Source organism: Oncorhynchus masou, unplaced genomic scaffold, assembly GCF_036934945.1.
Source record: "Oncorhynchus masou masou isolate Uvic2021 unplaced genomic scaffold, UVic_Omas_1.1 unplaced_scaffold_1051, whole genome shotgun sequence".
Taxonomy (NCBI): domain Eukaryota; kingdom Metazoa; phylum Chordata; class Actinopteri; order Salmoniformes; family Salmonidae; genus Oncorhynchus; species Oncorhynchus masou.
In genome coordinates, this window is record NW_027000215.1 from 188,125 (window position 1) to 201,716 (window position 13,592).

General features: G+C 44.0%; 1 pseudogene; it reads left to right on the forward strand.

The window, feature by feature from the left end:
- Nucleotides 1-4,368: 4,368 nt before the first annotated feature.
- Nucleotides 4,369-6,498, forward strand: LOC135528856 (beta-1,3-galactosyltransferase 1-like; annotated as a pseudogene).
- Nucleotides 6,499-13,592: the final 7,094 nt, after the last annotated feature.

Consider the following 13,592-nt stretch of genomic DNA (forward strand, 5'->3'; position numbering starts at 1 on the left):
CTGGCTTAGGAAGGCCACCAACAATTCTGAGATTTCCATACCCAGCTACAACATTTTCCATCAAGATAGAACTGCCAAAGGGGGAGGAGTTTCAATCTACTGCAGAGAGAGTCTGCAAAGTTCTCATACTTTCCAGGTCTATACCCAAACAGTTTGAACTTCTAATTTTAAAAATTAACCTCTCCAGAAATAAGTCTCTCACTGTTGCCGCCTGCTATCGACCCCCATCCGCTCCCAGCTGTGCCCTGGACACCATTTGTGAATTGATCGCGCCCCATCCAGCTTCAGAGTTCATTCTGTTAGGTGACCTAAACTGGGATATGCTTAACACGCCGTCAGTCCTCCAATCTAAGTTAGATGCCCTCCAATCTCACACAAATCATCAAGGAACCCACCAGGTACAACCCTAAATCCATAAACATGGGCTCCCTCATAGACATTATCCTGACCAATTTGCCCTCCAAATACACCTCCGCTGTTTTCAATCAGGATCTCAGCAATCCCTGCCTCATTGCCTGTACCCGCTATGGGTACGCGGTCAAACGACCACCCCTCATCACTGTCAAACGCTCCCTAAAACACTTCTGCGAGCAGGCCTTTCTAATCGACCTGGCCCGGGTATCCTGGAAGGATATTGACCTCATCCCGTCAGTCGAGGATGCCTGGTCGTTCTTTAAAAGTAATTTTCTTACCATCTTAGATAAACATGCCCTGTTCAAAAAATGCAGAACTAAGAACCGAGATAGCACTTGGTTCCCTCCAGACCTGACTGCCCTTGACCAGCCCAAAAACATCCTGTGGCGGACTGCCATAGCATCGAATAGTCCCCACGATATGCAACTGTTCAGGGAAGTCAGGAACCAATACACGCAGTCAGTCAGGAGAGCAAAGGCCAGCTTTTTCAAGCAGAAAATCGCACCCTGTAGTTCTAACTCCAAAAGGTTTTGGGACACTGTAAAGTCCATGGAGAACGAGCACCTCCTCCCAGCTGCCCACTGCACTGATGCTAGGTAACACGGTCACCACTGATAAATCCATGATAATCAAAAATGTCAATAAGCATTTCTCAACAGCTGGCCATGCCTTCCTCCTGGCTCCTCCAACCCCGGCCAACAGCTCCGCCCCCCGCAGCTACTCGCCCAAGCGAGACAGCAGATGTTCTGAAAGCGCTGCAAAACCTGGACCCGTACAAATCAGCTGGGCTAGACAATCTGGACCCTCTTTTTCTAAAACAATCCACTGCCATTGTTGCAACCCCTATTACCAGCCTGTTCGATCACCTTCATTTCGTCTGAGATCCCTAAAGATTAGAAAGCTGCCGTGGTCATCCCCCTCTTCAAAGGGGGTGACACCCTAGACCCAAACTGCTACAGACCTATATCCATCCTGCCTTGCCTATCTAAAGTCTTCGAAAGCCAAGTTAATAAACAGATCACTGACCATTTCGAATCCCACCGTACCTTCTCCGCTGTGCAATCTGGCTTCCGAGACGGTTACAGGTGCACCTCAACCACGCTCAAGGTACTAAACGATATCATAACCGCCATCGAGTAAAGACAGTACTGTGCAGCAACTCTGTCAATCACCGTATTCTTATAGGCAGACTCAATAGCCTTGGTTTTTCTAATTACTGCCTCGCCTGGTTCACCAACTACTTTGCAGACAGAGGTCAGTGTGTCAAATCGGAGGGCATGTTGTCCGGACCTCTGGCAGTCTCTATGGGGGTACCAAAGGGTTCAATTCTCGGGCCGACTCTTTTCTCTGTATATATCAATGATGTCGCTCTTGCTGCGGGTGATTCCCTGTTCCACCTCTACGCAGACGACACCATTCTGTATACTTCTGGCCCTTCCTTGGACACTGTGCTAACTAACCTCCAAACAAGCTTCAATGCCATACAACACTCCTTCTGTGGCATCCAACTGCTCTAAAACGCTAGTAAAACCAAATGCATGCTTTTTCAACCATTCGCTGCCCACACCCGCCCGACTAGCATCACCATCCTGGATGGTTCCGACCTAGAATATGTGAACCACTATAAATACCTAGGTGTCTGGCTAGACTGTAAACTCTCCTTCCAGACTCATATTAAACATCTCCAATCCAAAATCAAATTGAGAATTGGCTATCTAATTCGCAAAAAAGCCTCCTTCACTCACGCTGCCAAACTTACCCTAGTAAAACTGACTTTCCTACCGATCCTCGACTTCGGCGATGTCATCTACAAAATAGCTTCCAACACTCTACTCAGCAAATTGGATGCAGTCTATCACAGTGCCATCCGTTTTGTCACCAAATCACCTTATACCACCCACCACTGCGACCTGTATGCTCTAGTCGGCTGGCCCTCGCTACATATTCGTCGCCAGACCCACTGGCTCCAGGTCATCTATAAGTCTATGCTAGGTAAAGCCCAGCCTTATCTCAGTTCACTGGTCATGATAACAACACCCACCCGTAGCACACGTTCCAGCAGGTTTATCTCACTGATCATCCCCAAAGCCAACACCTCATTTGGCCGGCTTTCCTTCCAGTTCTCTGCTGCCAGAGACTGGAAGGAATTGCAAAAATCGCTGAAGTTGGAGACTTTTATTTCCCTCACCAACTTTAAACATCAACTATCTGAGCAGCTAACCGATCGCTGCAGCTGTACATAGTCCATCTGTAAATAGGCCACCCAATCTACCTACCTCATCCCCATACTGTTTTTATTTTATTTACTTTTCTGCTCTTTTGCACGCCAGTATCTCTACTTGCACATCATCATCTGCTCATTTATCACTCCAGTGTTAATCTACTAAATTGTAATGATTTGCTCCTATCTCATGCCTTTTGCATACACTGTATATAGACTTTCTTTTTTCTACTGTGTCATTGACTTGTTTGTGTTATTGTCTTGTTTATTGTTTACTCCATGTGTAACTCTGTCACACTGCTTTGCTTTATCTTGATCAGGTCGCAGTTGCAAATGAGAACTTGTTCTCAACTGGCCTACCTGGTTAAATAAAGGTGATCTGGTCTACCTGGTTAAATAAAAAGGTGATCTGGTCTACCTGGTTAAATAAAGGTGATCTGGTCTACCTGGTTAAATAAAGGTGATCTGGTCTACCTGGTTAAATAAAGGTGATCTGGCCTACCTGGTTAAATAAAGGTGATCTGGTTTAAATACCTGGTTAAATAAAGGTGATCTGGCCTACCTGGTTAAATAAAGGTGATCTGGTCTACCTGGTTAAATAAAGGTGATCTGGTCTACCTGGTTAAATAAAGGTGATCTGGTCTACCCTGTCTACCTGGTTAAATAACCTGGTTCATCTGGTCTACCTGGTTAAATAAAGGTGATCTGGTCTACCTGGTTAAATAAAGGTGATCTGGTCTACCTGGTTAAATAAAGGTGATCTGGTTAAATAAAGGTGATCTGGTCAACCTGGTTAAATAAAGGTCATGCTTAAATGGTCTACCTGATCTGGTTAAATAAAGGTCATCTGGTCTACCTGGTTAAATAAAGGTGATCTGGTCTACCTGGTTAAATAAAGGTGATCTGGCCTACCTGGTTAAATAAAGGTGATCTGGTCTACCTGGTTAAATAAAGGTGATCTGGTCTACCTGGTTAAATAAAGTTGATCTGGTCTACCTGGTTTCAATAAAGTTGATCTGGTCTACCTGGTTAAATAAAGGTGATCTGGTCTACCTGGTTAAATAAAGGTGAAATAAAACAATTAACCTGGTTAAATAAAGGTGATCTGGTCTACCTGGTTAAATAAAGGTATCTGGTCTACCTGGTTAAATAAAGGTGATCTACCTGGTTAAATAAAGGTGATCTGGTCTACTTGGTTAAATAAAGGTGATCTGGTCTATATATATAGTCTCTGGTCAAAAACAGTGTCCTATATAGTTTATAAATAAAGGTGATCTGGTACTACCATTAAATGTCAGTTATTTAAATAAAGGTGAGTTTAAAATGCTCTTGGCTGAGGTGTATGTAAAACTGTACATTTGAGCAGCATACAGGACAAACAAACTGGTTCAATGTTGGTTTAGTGGAAAAAATATTAAAACGGACGACAGGCAATGTATTGGAAAACTTCTAACAGATTTTGTTCTTAAAATACCAGAAAAGTAAGATTGCTAATATTTCTAAAATCATAATAGGTACGTCTTCATGACAGAAGTTAAAAGATATTATATCCCAGTATCTTCTGTGATCTCTTTCTCTCTCTCAGACACACACAGGTGATATAGGAGGTTGTAAATGTTGACATTGACGGTGATAAGTACTATTGTTGATATTTAGTTCAAGGTCTTAAAAGTCCGGCTTGTGTTCTGTTTGTAACACTAAATGACACATCACTGACAGAAGGAAACGGTTACCATGAGAGTGAAGCCAACAACACAGGAAGCCACAGAGAAAGCAGCTGTGCTACTGACATGCTGAGACCCATAAAGTCAGACAGCAGCCCTCCCACCGATGCTCCGCCCAATGCCAATCAACCTTCAGAGACGGAAGAGAAAGTGATAAATCTCACTGGCTCTTTTTCCTGGCTCATTTGAAGTCAACGAAATGAGCAGAACAGACCCAGCTACTATCGCAATTGGTGTTTATGGGAGAACTACCCCTTAAGCAGAGCCTGGAACGGTGACCAACGTAAATGGACAACGGTAAACAGCGTCTTCATTTACCTGAAACGTAATAAAGCCCTTTTTTTTAACATAGTCTTTGACATTCAGAGAGCTGACATTCTGAGCCTCAGGTTGTTAGAGTAACTTATCTCTGTCAGACTTTTATACACCCTCTTTGATACAATCTTACCCAAATGCATGATGGGGGTCTGCCACAACTTCTGGACCCAGCGCCCCCCACCTGACGCCCATGATGCCCAGCCCCTCATCGCTAAACAATGGTGAGCCACAGAGGGAGAGGGGTGGGGGGGGGGACTTCTCTTCTAAACATCGAACATTCAAATAAAATCTAGTGCATGATGTTGATTGATTGTATATAGTATGATGAAGTGAACATAGTTTATATGTAAAAAGAAAAAACATCTTATATCTTACTAACTATAAAATATATTAGCTTCCATTGTGAATTTAAACCAACGTAAGGAGTAATGAATCAAATGGAGAAACAGTGGTCAGACACTGACAGTAGATGTATTTTTCTCAACCTTGTGTTTCAGCAGTACTGATGATAGCCAGAAGGGGGCAGACAGAACACAGCTCAAAAAGAGACGCTGGTGTCACAACAGCTGCCTTGGCCTGTTTCTGTTCCTGGTCGTGATGATGACTGTGGTCATCCTGGAAGTTGACCTCAAAGAACAGATCTCACCTTCAACAACCAAGCCAGCAGCAAACATGTCCCGAGGACCGTACCATGTACAATACCCACATGAGTACTCCTTCATCCTGGATGAGCCAGAGAAATGCCGGGAGCAGAACCCCTTCCTGGTTCTGATGGTGCCAGTGGCGCCCTATAACAGGGAGGCCCGTGAGGCCGTCCGCAGGACTTGGGGCAGTGAGAGGCAGGTACTGGGCAGAGAGGTGTCTGTTCTTCCTGCTGGGACTGCCCAGTGGAGAGGAGACAGAGCAGCTCCAGGAGAAGGTGCTGCAGGAGAGCAAAGAGCACCAGGATCTGCTGCAGAGCAACTTCATAGACAGCTACAAAAACCTGACCATCAAGACCATGGTGATGATGGAGTGGCTGAGCTCTCTGCCCCAACGCCTCCTACGCCATGAAGATCGACTCAGACATGTTCCTCAACGTGAACACCTTGGTCAACATGCTGCTTCACGCTCCAACGCAAAACTACCAGACTGGACTAGTGGCCCAATTGGCCGCCGTTCTAAGAGACCGTAACTCCAAATGGTACCTTCCAAAGGAGGTGTTTCCTGAACCAGTATACCCACCTTATGCTCTGGGCCTGGGCTATGTCTTCACCTTAGACCTCCCCAGGAAGCTGGTGGAGGCGTCCAGGCATGTTAAAGCCGTCTACATAGAGGATGTGTATCTGGGACTGTGTATGAGACACCTGGGCATCCGGCCTACTGACCCCCCCAGTGGAAACCTTTTTCAGGGGTATGCAGGAGCCCAGGACCGCTGTCACTACATGGCTGTTATCACGACCATCCTCGACACTCCTCAGGAGCTTCTGGACATATGGAGAAACTTGCACCAACCTGGGCCTGTCTGTTATTGAAAACAACACTCTGGGAAAGACAAATAGCCTTGAGGTTAGAGCGTTGGGCCAATAACCCAAAAGGGTGATGGTTCCAATCCCAGAGCTGACAAAATGGCAAATCTGTCACTGTGCCTTTGAGCAAGCACTTAACCCCAGTGCTCCATGGGAGCTGGACAATGGTGTCCCTCACCGGGACCTCGCTCCCTGTGGGTGTCTTGTTTGAGCTGTGACTTTCTATTGGATGCTTTTCTCTGGGTGTGGTAGAGAGGGATTGCCTTATCTCTGTGTTTCTGGGGGTGTGGTAGAGAAGGGTCACCTTGTTTCTCTGTGTTTCTGTGGATGTGGTAGAGAAGGGTCACCTTATCTCTGTGTTTCTGTGGTGTGTGGTAGAGAAGGGTCACATTATCTCTGTGTTTCAGGTGTGGTAGAAAAGGTCACCTTATCCCTGTGTTTCTTGTGTGGTAGAGAAGGGTCACATTATCTCTGTGTTTCTGCAGTGGTGGAAAAGGTACTCAATCATCATACTTGAGTAAAAGTAAAGATACCTTAATAGAAAATGACTCAAGTAAATGTGAAAGTCCCCCAGTAAAATATGACTTGAGTAAATGTCTAAATGTATTTGGATATAAATGTACTTTTTACTTTTGATAGCAAAGCATAAGTATAAATCAATTCAAATTCCTTATATTAAGCAAACCAGACGGCACTGTTTTCTAGTTTGTTTAGCCAGGGGCACACTCCAACACTGAGACATCATTTACAGATAGCCAGGGTCACACTCCAACACTGAGACATCATTTACAGATAGCCAGGGGCACACTCCAACACTGAGACATCATTTACAGATAGCCAGGGACACATTCCAACACTGAGACATCATTTACAAACAAAGCATTTGTGTCAAGTGAGTCCTCCAGATCAGAGGCAGTAGGAATGACCAGGGATGTTCTCTTGATAGTTGTGTGAATTGGACCATTTTCATTTTGGGTGTCGGGGAAAATGTATGGAGTCAAAATAACATTATTTTCTTTAGGAATGTGGTGAAGTAAAAGTACAAGTTGTCAAAAATGACCATATTAGAGACACATATTTCCCTCAGATTACACAGACCCACAAAGAAATTGAAAACAAATCCAATTTTTGGTGATGGAGGTAAAACCCAGGCCCCGCGTGTCCCCAGGCACCCTCATTTGTTGACGTCTGTGATCGAAAAAACCTTGGTTTCATGTCAACATCAGAAGCCTCCTCCCTAAGTTATTTTTTTACTCACTACTTTAGCACACTCTGCCAACCCTGATGTCCTTGCCGTGTCTGAATCCTGGCTTAGGAAGGCCACCAACAATTCTGAGATTTCCATACCCAGCTACAACATTTTCCGTCAAGATAGAACTGCCAAAGGGGGAGGAGTTTCAATCTACTGCAGAGAGAGTCTGGAAAGTTCTCATACTTTCCAGGTCTATACCCAAACAGTTTGAACTTCTAATTTTAAAAATTAACCTCTCCAGAAATAAGTCTCTCACTGTTGCCGCCTGCTATCGACCCCATCCGCTCCCAGCTGTGCCCTGGACACCATTTGTGAATTGATCGCGCCCCATCCAGCTTCAGAGTTCATTCTGTTAGGTGACCTAAACTGGGATATGCTTAACACTGTCAGTCCTCCAATCTAAGTTAGATGCCCTCCAATCTCACACAAATCATCAAGGAAGCCACCAGGTACAACCCTAAATCCATAAACATGGGCTCCCTCATAGACATTATCCTGACCAATTTGCCCTCCAAATACACCTCCGCTGTTTTCAATCAGGATCTCAGCAATCCCTGCCTCATTGCCTGTACCCGCTATGGGTACGCGGTCAAACGACCACCCCTCATCACTGTCAAACGCTCCCTAAAACACTTCTGCGAGCAGGCCTTTCTAATCGACCTGGCCCGGGTATCCTGGAAGGATATTGACCTCATCCCGTCAGTCGAGGATGCCTGGTCGTTCTTTAAAAGTAATTTCCTTACCATCTTAGATAAACATGCCCTGTTCAAAAAATGCAGAACTAAGAACCGAGATAGCACTTGGTTCCCTCCAGACCTGACTGCCCTTGACCAGCACAAAAACATCCTGTGGCGGACTGCCATAGCATCGAATAGTCCCCACGATATGCAACTGTTCAGGGAAGTCAGGAACCAATACACGCAGTCAGTCAGGAGAGCAAAGGCCAGCTTTTTCAAGCAGAAAATCGCACCCTGTAGTTCTAACTCCAAAAGGTTTTGGGACACTGTAAAGTCCATGGAGAACAAGAGCACCTCCTCCCAGCTGCCCACTGCACTGATGCTAGGTAACACGGTCACCACTGATAAATCCATGATAATCAAAAATGTCAATAAGCATTTCTCAACAGCTGGCCATGCCTTCCTCCTGGCTCCTCCAACCCCGGCCAACAGCTCCGCCCCCCGCAGCTACTCGCCCAAGCGAGACAGCAGATGTTCTGAAAGCGCTGCAAAACCTGGACCCGTACAAATCAGCTGGGCTAGACAATCTGGACCCTCTTTTTCTAAAACAATCCACTGCCATTGTTGCAACCCCTATTACCAGCCTGTTCAATCACCTTCATTTCGTCTGAGATCCCAAAAGATTAGAAAGCTGCCGTGGTCATCCCCCTCTTCAAAGGGGGTGACACCCTAGACCCAAACTGCTACAGACCTATATCCATCCTGCCTTGCCTATCTAAAGCCAAGTTAATAAACAGATCACTGACCATTTCGAATCCCACCGTACCTTCTCCGCTGTGCAATCTGGCTTCCGAGACGGTTTCAGGTGCACCTCAACCACGCTCAAGGTACTAAACGATATCATAACCGCCATCGAGTAAAGACAGTACTGTGCAGCAACTCTGTCAATCACCGTATTCTTATAGGCAGACTCAATAGCCTTGGTTTTTCTAATTACTGCCTCGCCTGGTTCACCAACTACTTTGCAGACAGAGGTCAGTGTGTCAAATCGGAGGGCATGTTGTCCGGACCTCTGGCAGTCTCTATGGGGGTACCAAAGGGTTCAATTCTCGGGCCGACTCTTTTCTCTGTATATATCAATGATGTCGCTCTTGCTGCGGGTGATTCCCTGTTCCACCTCTACGCAGACGACACCATTCTGTATACTTCTGGCCCTTCCTTGGACACTGTGCTAACTAACCTCCAAACAAGCTTCAATGCCATACAACACTCCTTCTGTGGCATCCAACTGCTCTAAAACGCTAGTAAAACCAAATGCATGCTTTTTCAACCGTTCGCTGCCCACACCCGCCCGACTAGCATCACCATCCTGGATGGTTCCGACCTAGAATGTGTGAACCACTATAAATACCTAGGTGTCTGGCTAGACTGTAAACTCTCCTTCCAGACTCATATTAAACATCTCCAATCCAAAATCAAATTGAGAATTGGCTATCTAATTCGCAAAAAAGCCTCCTTCACTCACGCCGCCAAACTTACCCTAGTAAAACTGACTTTCCTACCGATCCTCGACTTCGGCGATGTCATCTACAAAATAGCTTCCAACACTCTACTCAGCAAATTGGATGCAGTCTATCACAGTGCCATCCGTTTTGTCACCAAATCACCTTATACCACCCACCACTGCGACCTGTATGCTCTAGTCGGCTGGCCCTCGCTACATATTCGTCGCCAGACCCACTGGCTCCAGGTCATCTATAAGTCTATGCTAGGTAAAGCCCAGCCTTATCTCAGTTCACTGGTCATGATAACAACACCCACCCGTAGCACACGCTCCAGCAGGTTTATCTCACTGATCATCCCCAAAGCCAACACTTCATTTGGCCGGCTTTCCTTCCAGTTCTCTGCTGCCAGAGACTGGAAGGAATTGCAAAAATCGCTGAAGTTGGAGACTTTTATTTTCCTCACCAACTTTAAACATCAACTATCTGAGCAGCTAACCGATCGCTGCAGCTGTACATAGTCCATCTGTAAATAGGCCACCCAATCTACCTACCTCATCCCCATACTGTTTTTATTTTATTTACTTTTCTGCTCTTTTGCATGCCAGTATCTCTACTTGCACATCATCATCTGCTCATTTATCACTCCAGTGTTAATCTACTAAATTGTAATGATTTGCTCCTATCTCATGCCTTTTGCATACACTGTATATAGACTTTCTTTTTTCTACTGTGTCATTGACTTGTTTGTGTTATTGTCTTGTTTATTGTTTACTCCATGTGTAACTCTGTCACACTGCTTTGCTTTATCTTGATCAGGTCGCAGTTGCAAATGAGAACTTGTTCTCAACTGGCCTACCTGGTTAAATAAAGGTGATCTTGTCTACCTGGTTAAATAAAGGTGATCTGGTCTACCTGGTTAAATAAAGGTGATCTGGCCTACCTGGTTAAATAAAGGTGATCTGGTCTACCTGGTTAAATAAAGGTGATCTGGCCTACCTGGTTAAATAAAGGTGATCTGGTCTACCTGGTTAAATAAAGGTGATCTGGCCTACCTGGTTAAATAAAGGTGATCTGGTCTACCTGGTTAAATAAAGGTCATCTGGTCTACCTGGTTAAATAAAGGTCATCTGGTCTACCTGGTTAAATAAAGGTGATCTGGTCTACCTGGTTAAATAAAGGTGATCTGGTCTACCTGGTTAAATAAAGGTGATCTGGCCTACCTGGTTAAATAAAGGTGATCTGGTCTACCTGGTTAAATAAAGGTGATCTGGTCAACTTGGTTAAATAAAGGTGATCTTGTCTACCTGGTTAAATAAAGGTGATCTGGCCTACCTGGTTAAATAAAGGTGATCTGGTCTACCTGGTTAAATAAAGGTGATCTGGTCTACCTGGTTAAATAAAGGTGATCTGGTCTACCTGGTTAAATAAAGGTGATCTGGTCTACCTGGTTAAATAAAGGTGATCTGGTCTACCTGGTTAAATAAAGGTGATCTGGTCTACCTGGTTAAATAAAGGTCATCTGGTCTACCTGGTTAAATAAAGGTGATCTGGTCTACCTGGTTAAATAAAGGTGATCTGGTCTACCTGGTTAAATAAAGGTGATCTGGTCTACCTGGTTAAATAAAGGTCATCTGGTCTACCTGCTTAAATAAAGGTCATCTGGTCTACCTGGTTAAATAAAGGTGATCTGGCCTACCTGGTTAAATAAAGGTGATCTGGTCTACCTGGTTAAATAAAGGTCATCTGGTCTACCTGGTTAAATAAAGGTCATCTGGTCTACCTGCTTAAATAAAGGTCATCTGGTCTACCTGGTTAAATAAAGGTGATCTGGTCTACCTGGTTAAATAAAGGTGATCTGGTCTACCTGGTTAAATAAAGGTGATCTGGTCTACCTGGTTAAATAAAGGTGATCTGGCCTACCTGGTTAAATAAAGGTCATCTGGTCTACCTGCTTAAATAAAGGTAATCTGGTCTACCTGGTTAAATAAAGGTGATCTGGTCTACCTGGTTAAATAAAGGTGATCTGGTCTACCTGGTTAAATAAAGGTGATCTGGTCTACCTGGTTAAATAAAGGTGATCTGGTCTGCCTGGTTAAATAAAGGTGATCTGGTCTACCTGGTTAAATAAAGGTGATCTGGTCTACCTGGTTAAATAAAGGTCATCTGGTCTACCTGCTTAAATAAAGGTCATCTGGCCTACCTGGTTAAATAAAGGTGATCTGGTCTACCTGGTTAAATAAAGATGATCTGGTCTACCTTGTTAAATAAAGGTCATCTGGTCTACCTGCTTAAATAAAGGTCATCTGGTCTACCTGCTTAAATAAAGGTCATCTGGTCTACCTGGTTAAATAAAGGTGATCTGGTCTACCTGGTTAAATAAAGGTGATCTGGTCTACCTGGTTAAATAAAGGTCATCTGGTCTACCTGCTTAAATAAAGGTCATCTGGTCTACCAGGTTAAATAAAGGTGATCTGGTCTACCTGGTTAAATATAGGTGATATGGCCTACCTGGTTAAATAAAGGTGATCTGGTCTACCTGGTTAAATAAAGGTGATCTGGTCTACCTGGTTAAATAAAGGTGATCTGGCCTACCTGGTTAAATAAAGGTGATCTGGTCTACCTGGTTAAATAAAGGTGATCTGGTCTACCTGGTTAAATAAAGGTGATCTGGTCTACCTGGTTAAATAAAGGTGATCTGGCCTACCTGGTTAAATAAAGGTGATCTGGTCTAACTGGTTAAATGATCTGGTCTACCTGTTAAATAAAGGTGATCTGGTCTAAATGGTTAAATAAAGGTGATCTGGTTAAATATAGGTGATATGGCCTACCTGGTTAAATAAAGGTGATCTGGTCTACCTGGTTAAATAAAGGTCATCTGGTCTACCTGGTTAAATAAAGGTCATCTGGTCTACCTGCTTAAATAAAGGTCATCTGGTCTACCTGGTTAAATAAAGGTGATCTGGTCTACCTGGTTAAATAAAGGTGATCTGGCCTACCTGGTTAAATAAAGGTGATCTGGTCTACCTGGTTAAATAAAGGTGATCTGGTATACTTGGTTAAATAAAGGTGATCTTGTCTACCTGGTTAAATAAAGGTGATCTGGCCTACCTGGTTAAATAAAGGTGATCTGGTCTACCTGGTTAAATAAAGGTGATCTGGTCTACCTGGTTAAATAAAGGTGATCTGGTCTACCTGGTTAAATAAAGGTGATCTGGTCTGGCCTACCTGGTTAAATAAAGGTGATCTGGTCTACCTGGTTAAATAAAGGTCATCTGGTTAAATAAAGGTCATCTGGTCTACCTGGTTAAATAAAGGTGATCTGGTCTACCTGGTTAAATAGGTGATCTGGTCTACCTGGTTAAATAAAGGTGATCTGGTCTACCTGGGATCTGGTCTACCTGGTTAAATAAAGATCTGGTCTACCTGGTAAAGGTGATCTGGTCTACCTGGTTAAATAAAGGTCATCTGGTCTACCTGCTTAAATAAAGGTCATCTGGTCTACCTGGTTAAATAAAGGTGATCTGGTCTACCTGGTTAAATAAAGGTGATCTGGTCTACCTGGTTAAATAAAGGTCATCTGGTCTACCTGCTTAAATAAAGGTCATCTGGTCTACCTGGTTAAATAAAGGTGATCTGGTCTACCTGGTTAAATAAAGGTGATCTGGTCTACCTGGTTAAATAAAGGTCATCTGGTCTACCTGGTTAAATATAGGTCATCCTACCTGCTTAAATAAAGGTGATCTGGTCTACCTGGTTAAATAAAAGGCCTACCTGTTAAATAAAGGTGATCTGGTCTACCTGGTTAAATAAAGGTGATCTGGTCTACCTGGTTAAATAAAGGTGATCTGGTCTACTTGGTTAAATAAAGGTGATCTGGTCTACCTGGTTAAATAAAGGTGATCTGGTCTACCTGGTTAAATAAAGGTGATCTGGTTTACCTGGTTAAATAAAGGTGATCTGGTCTTTACGGTGA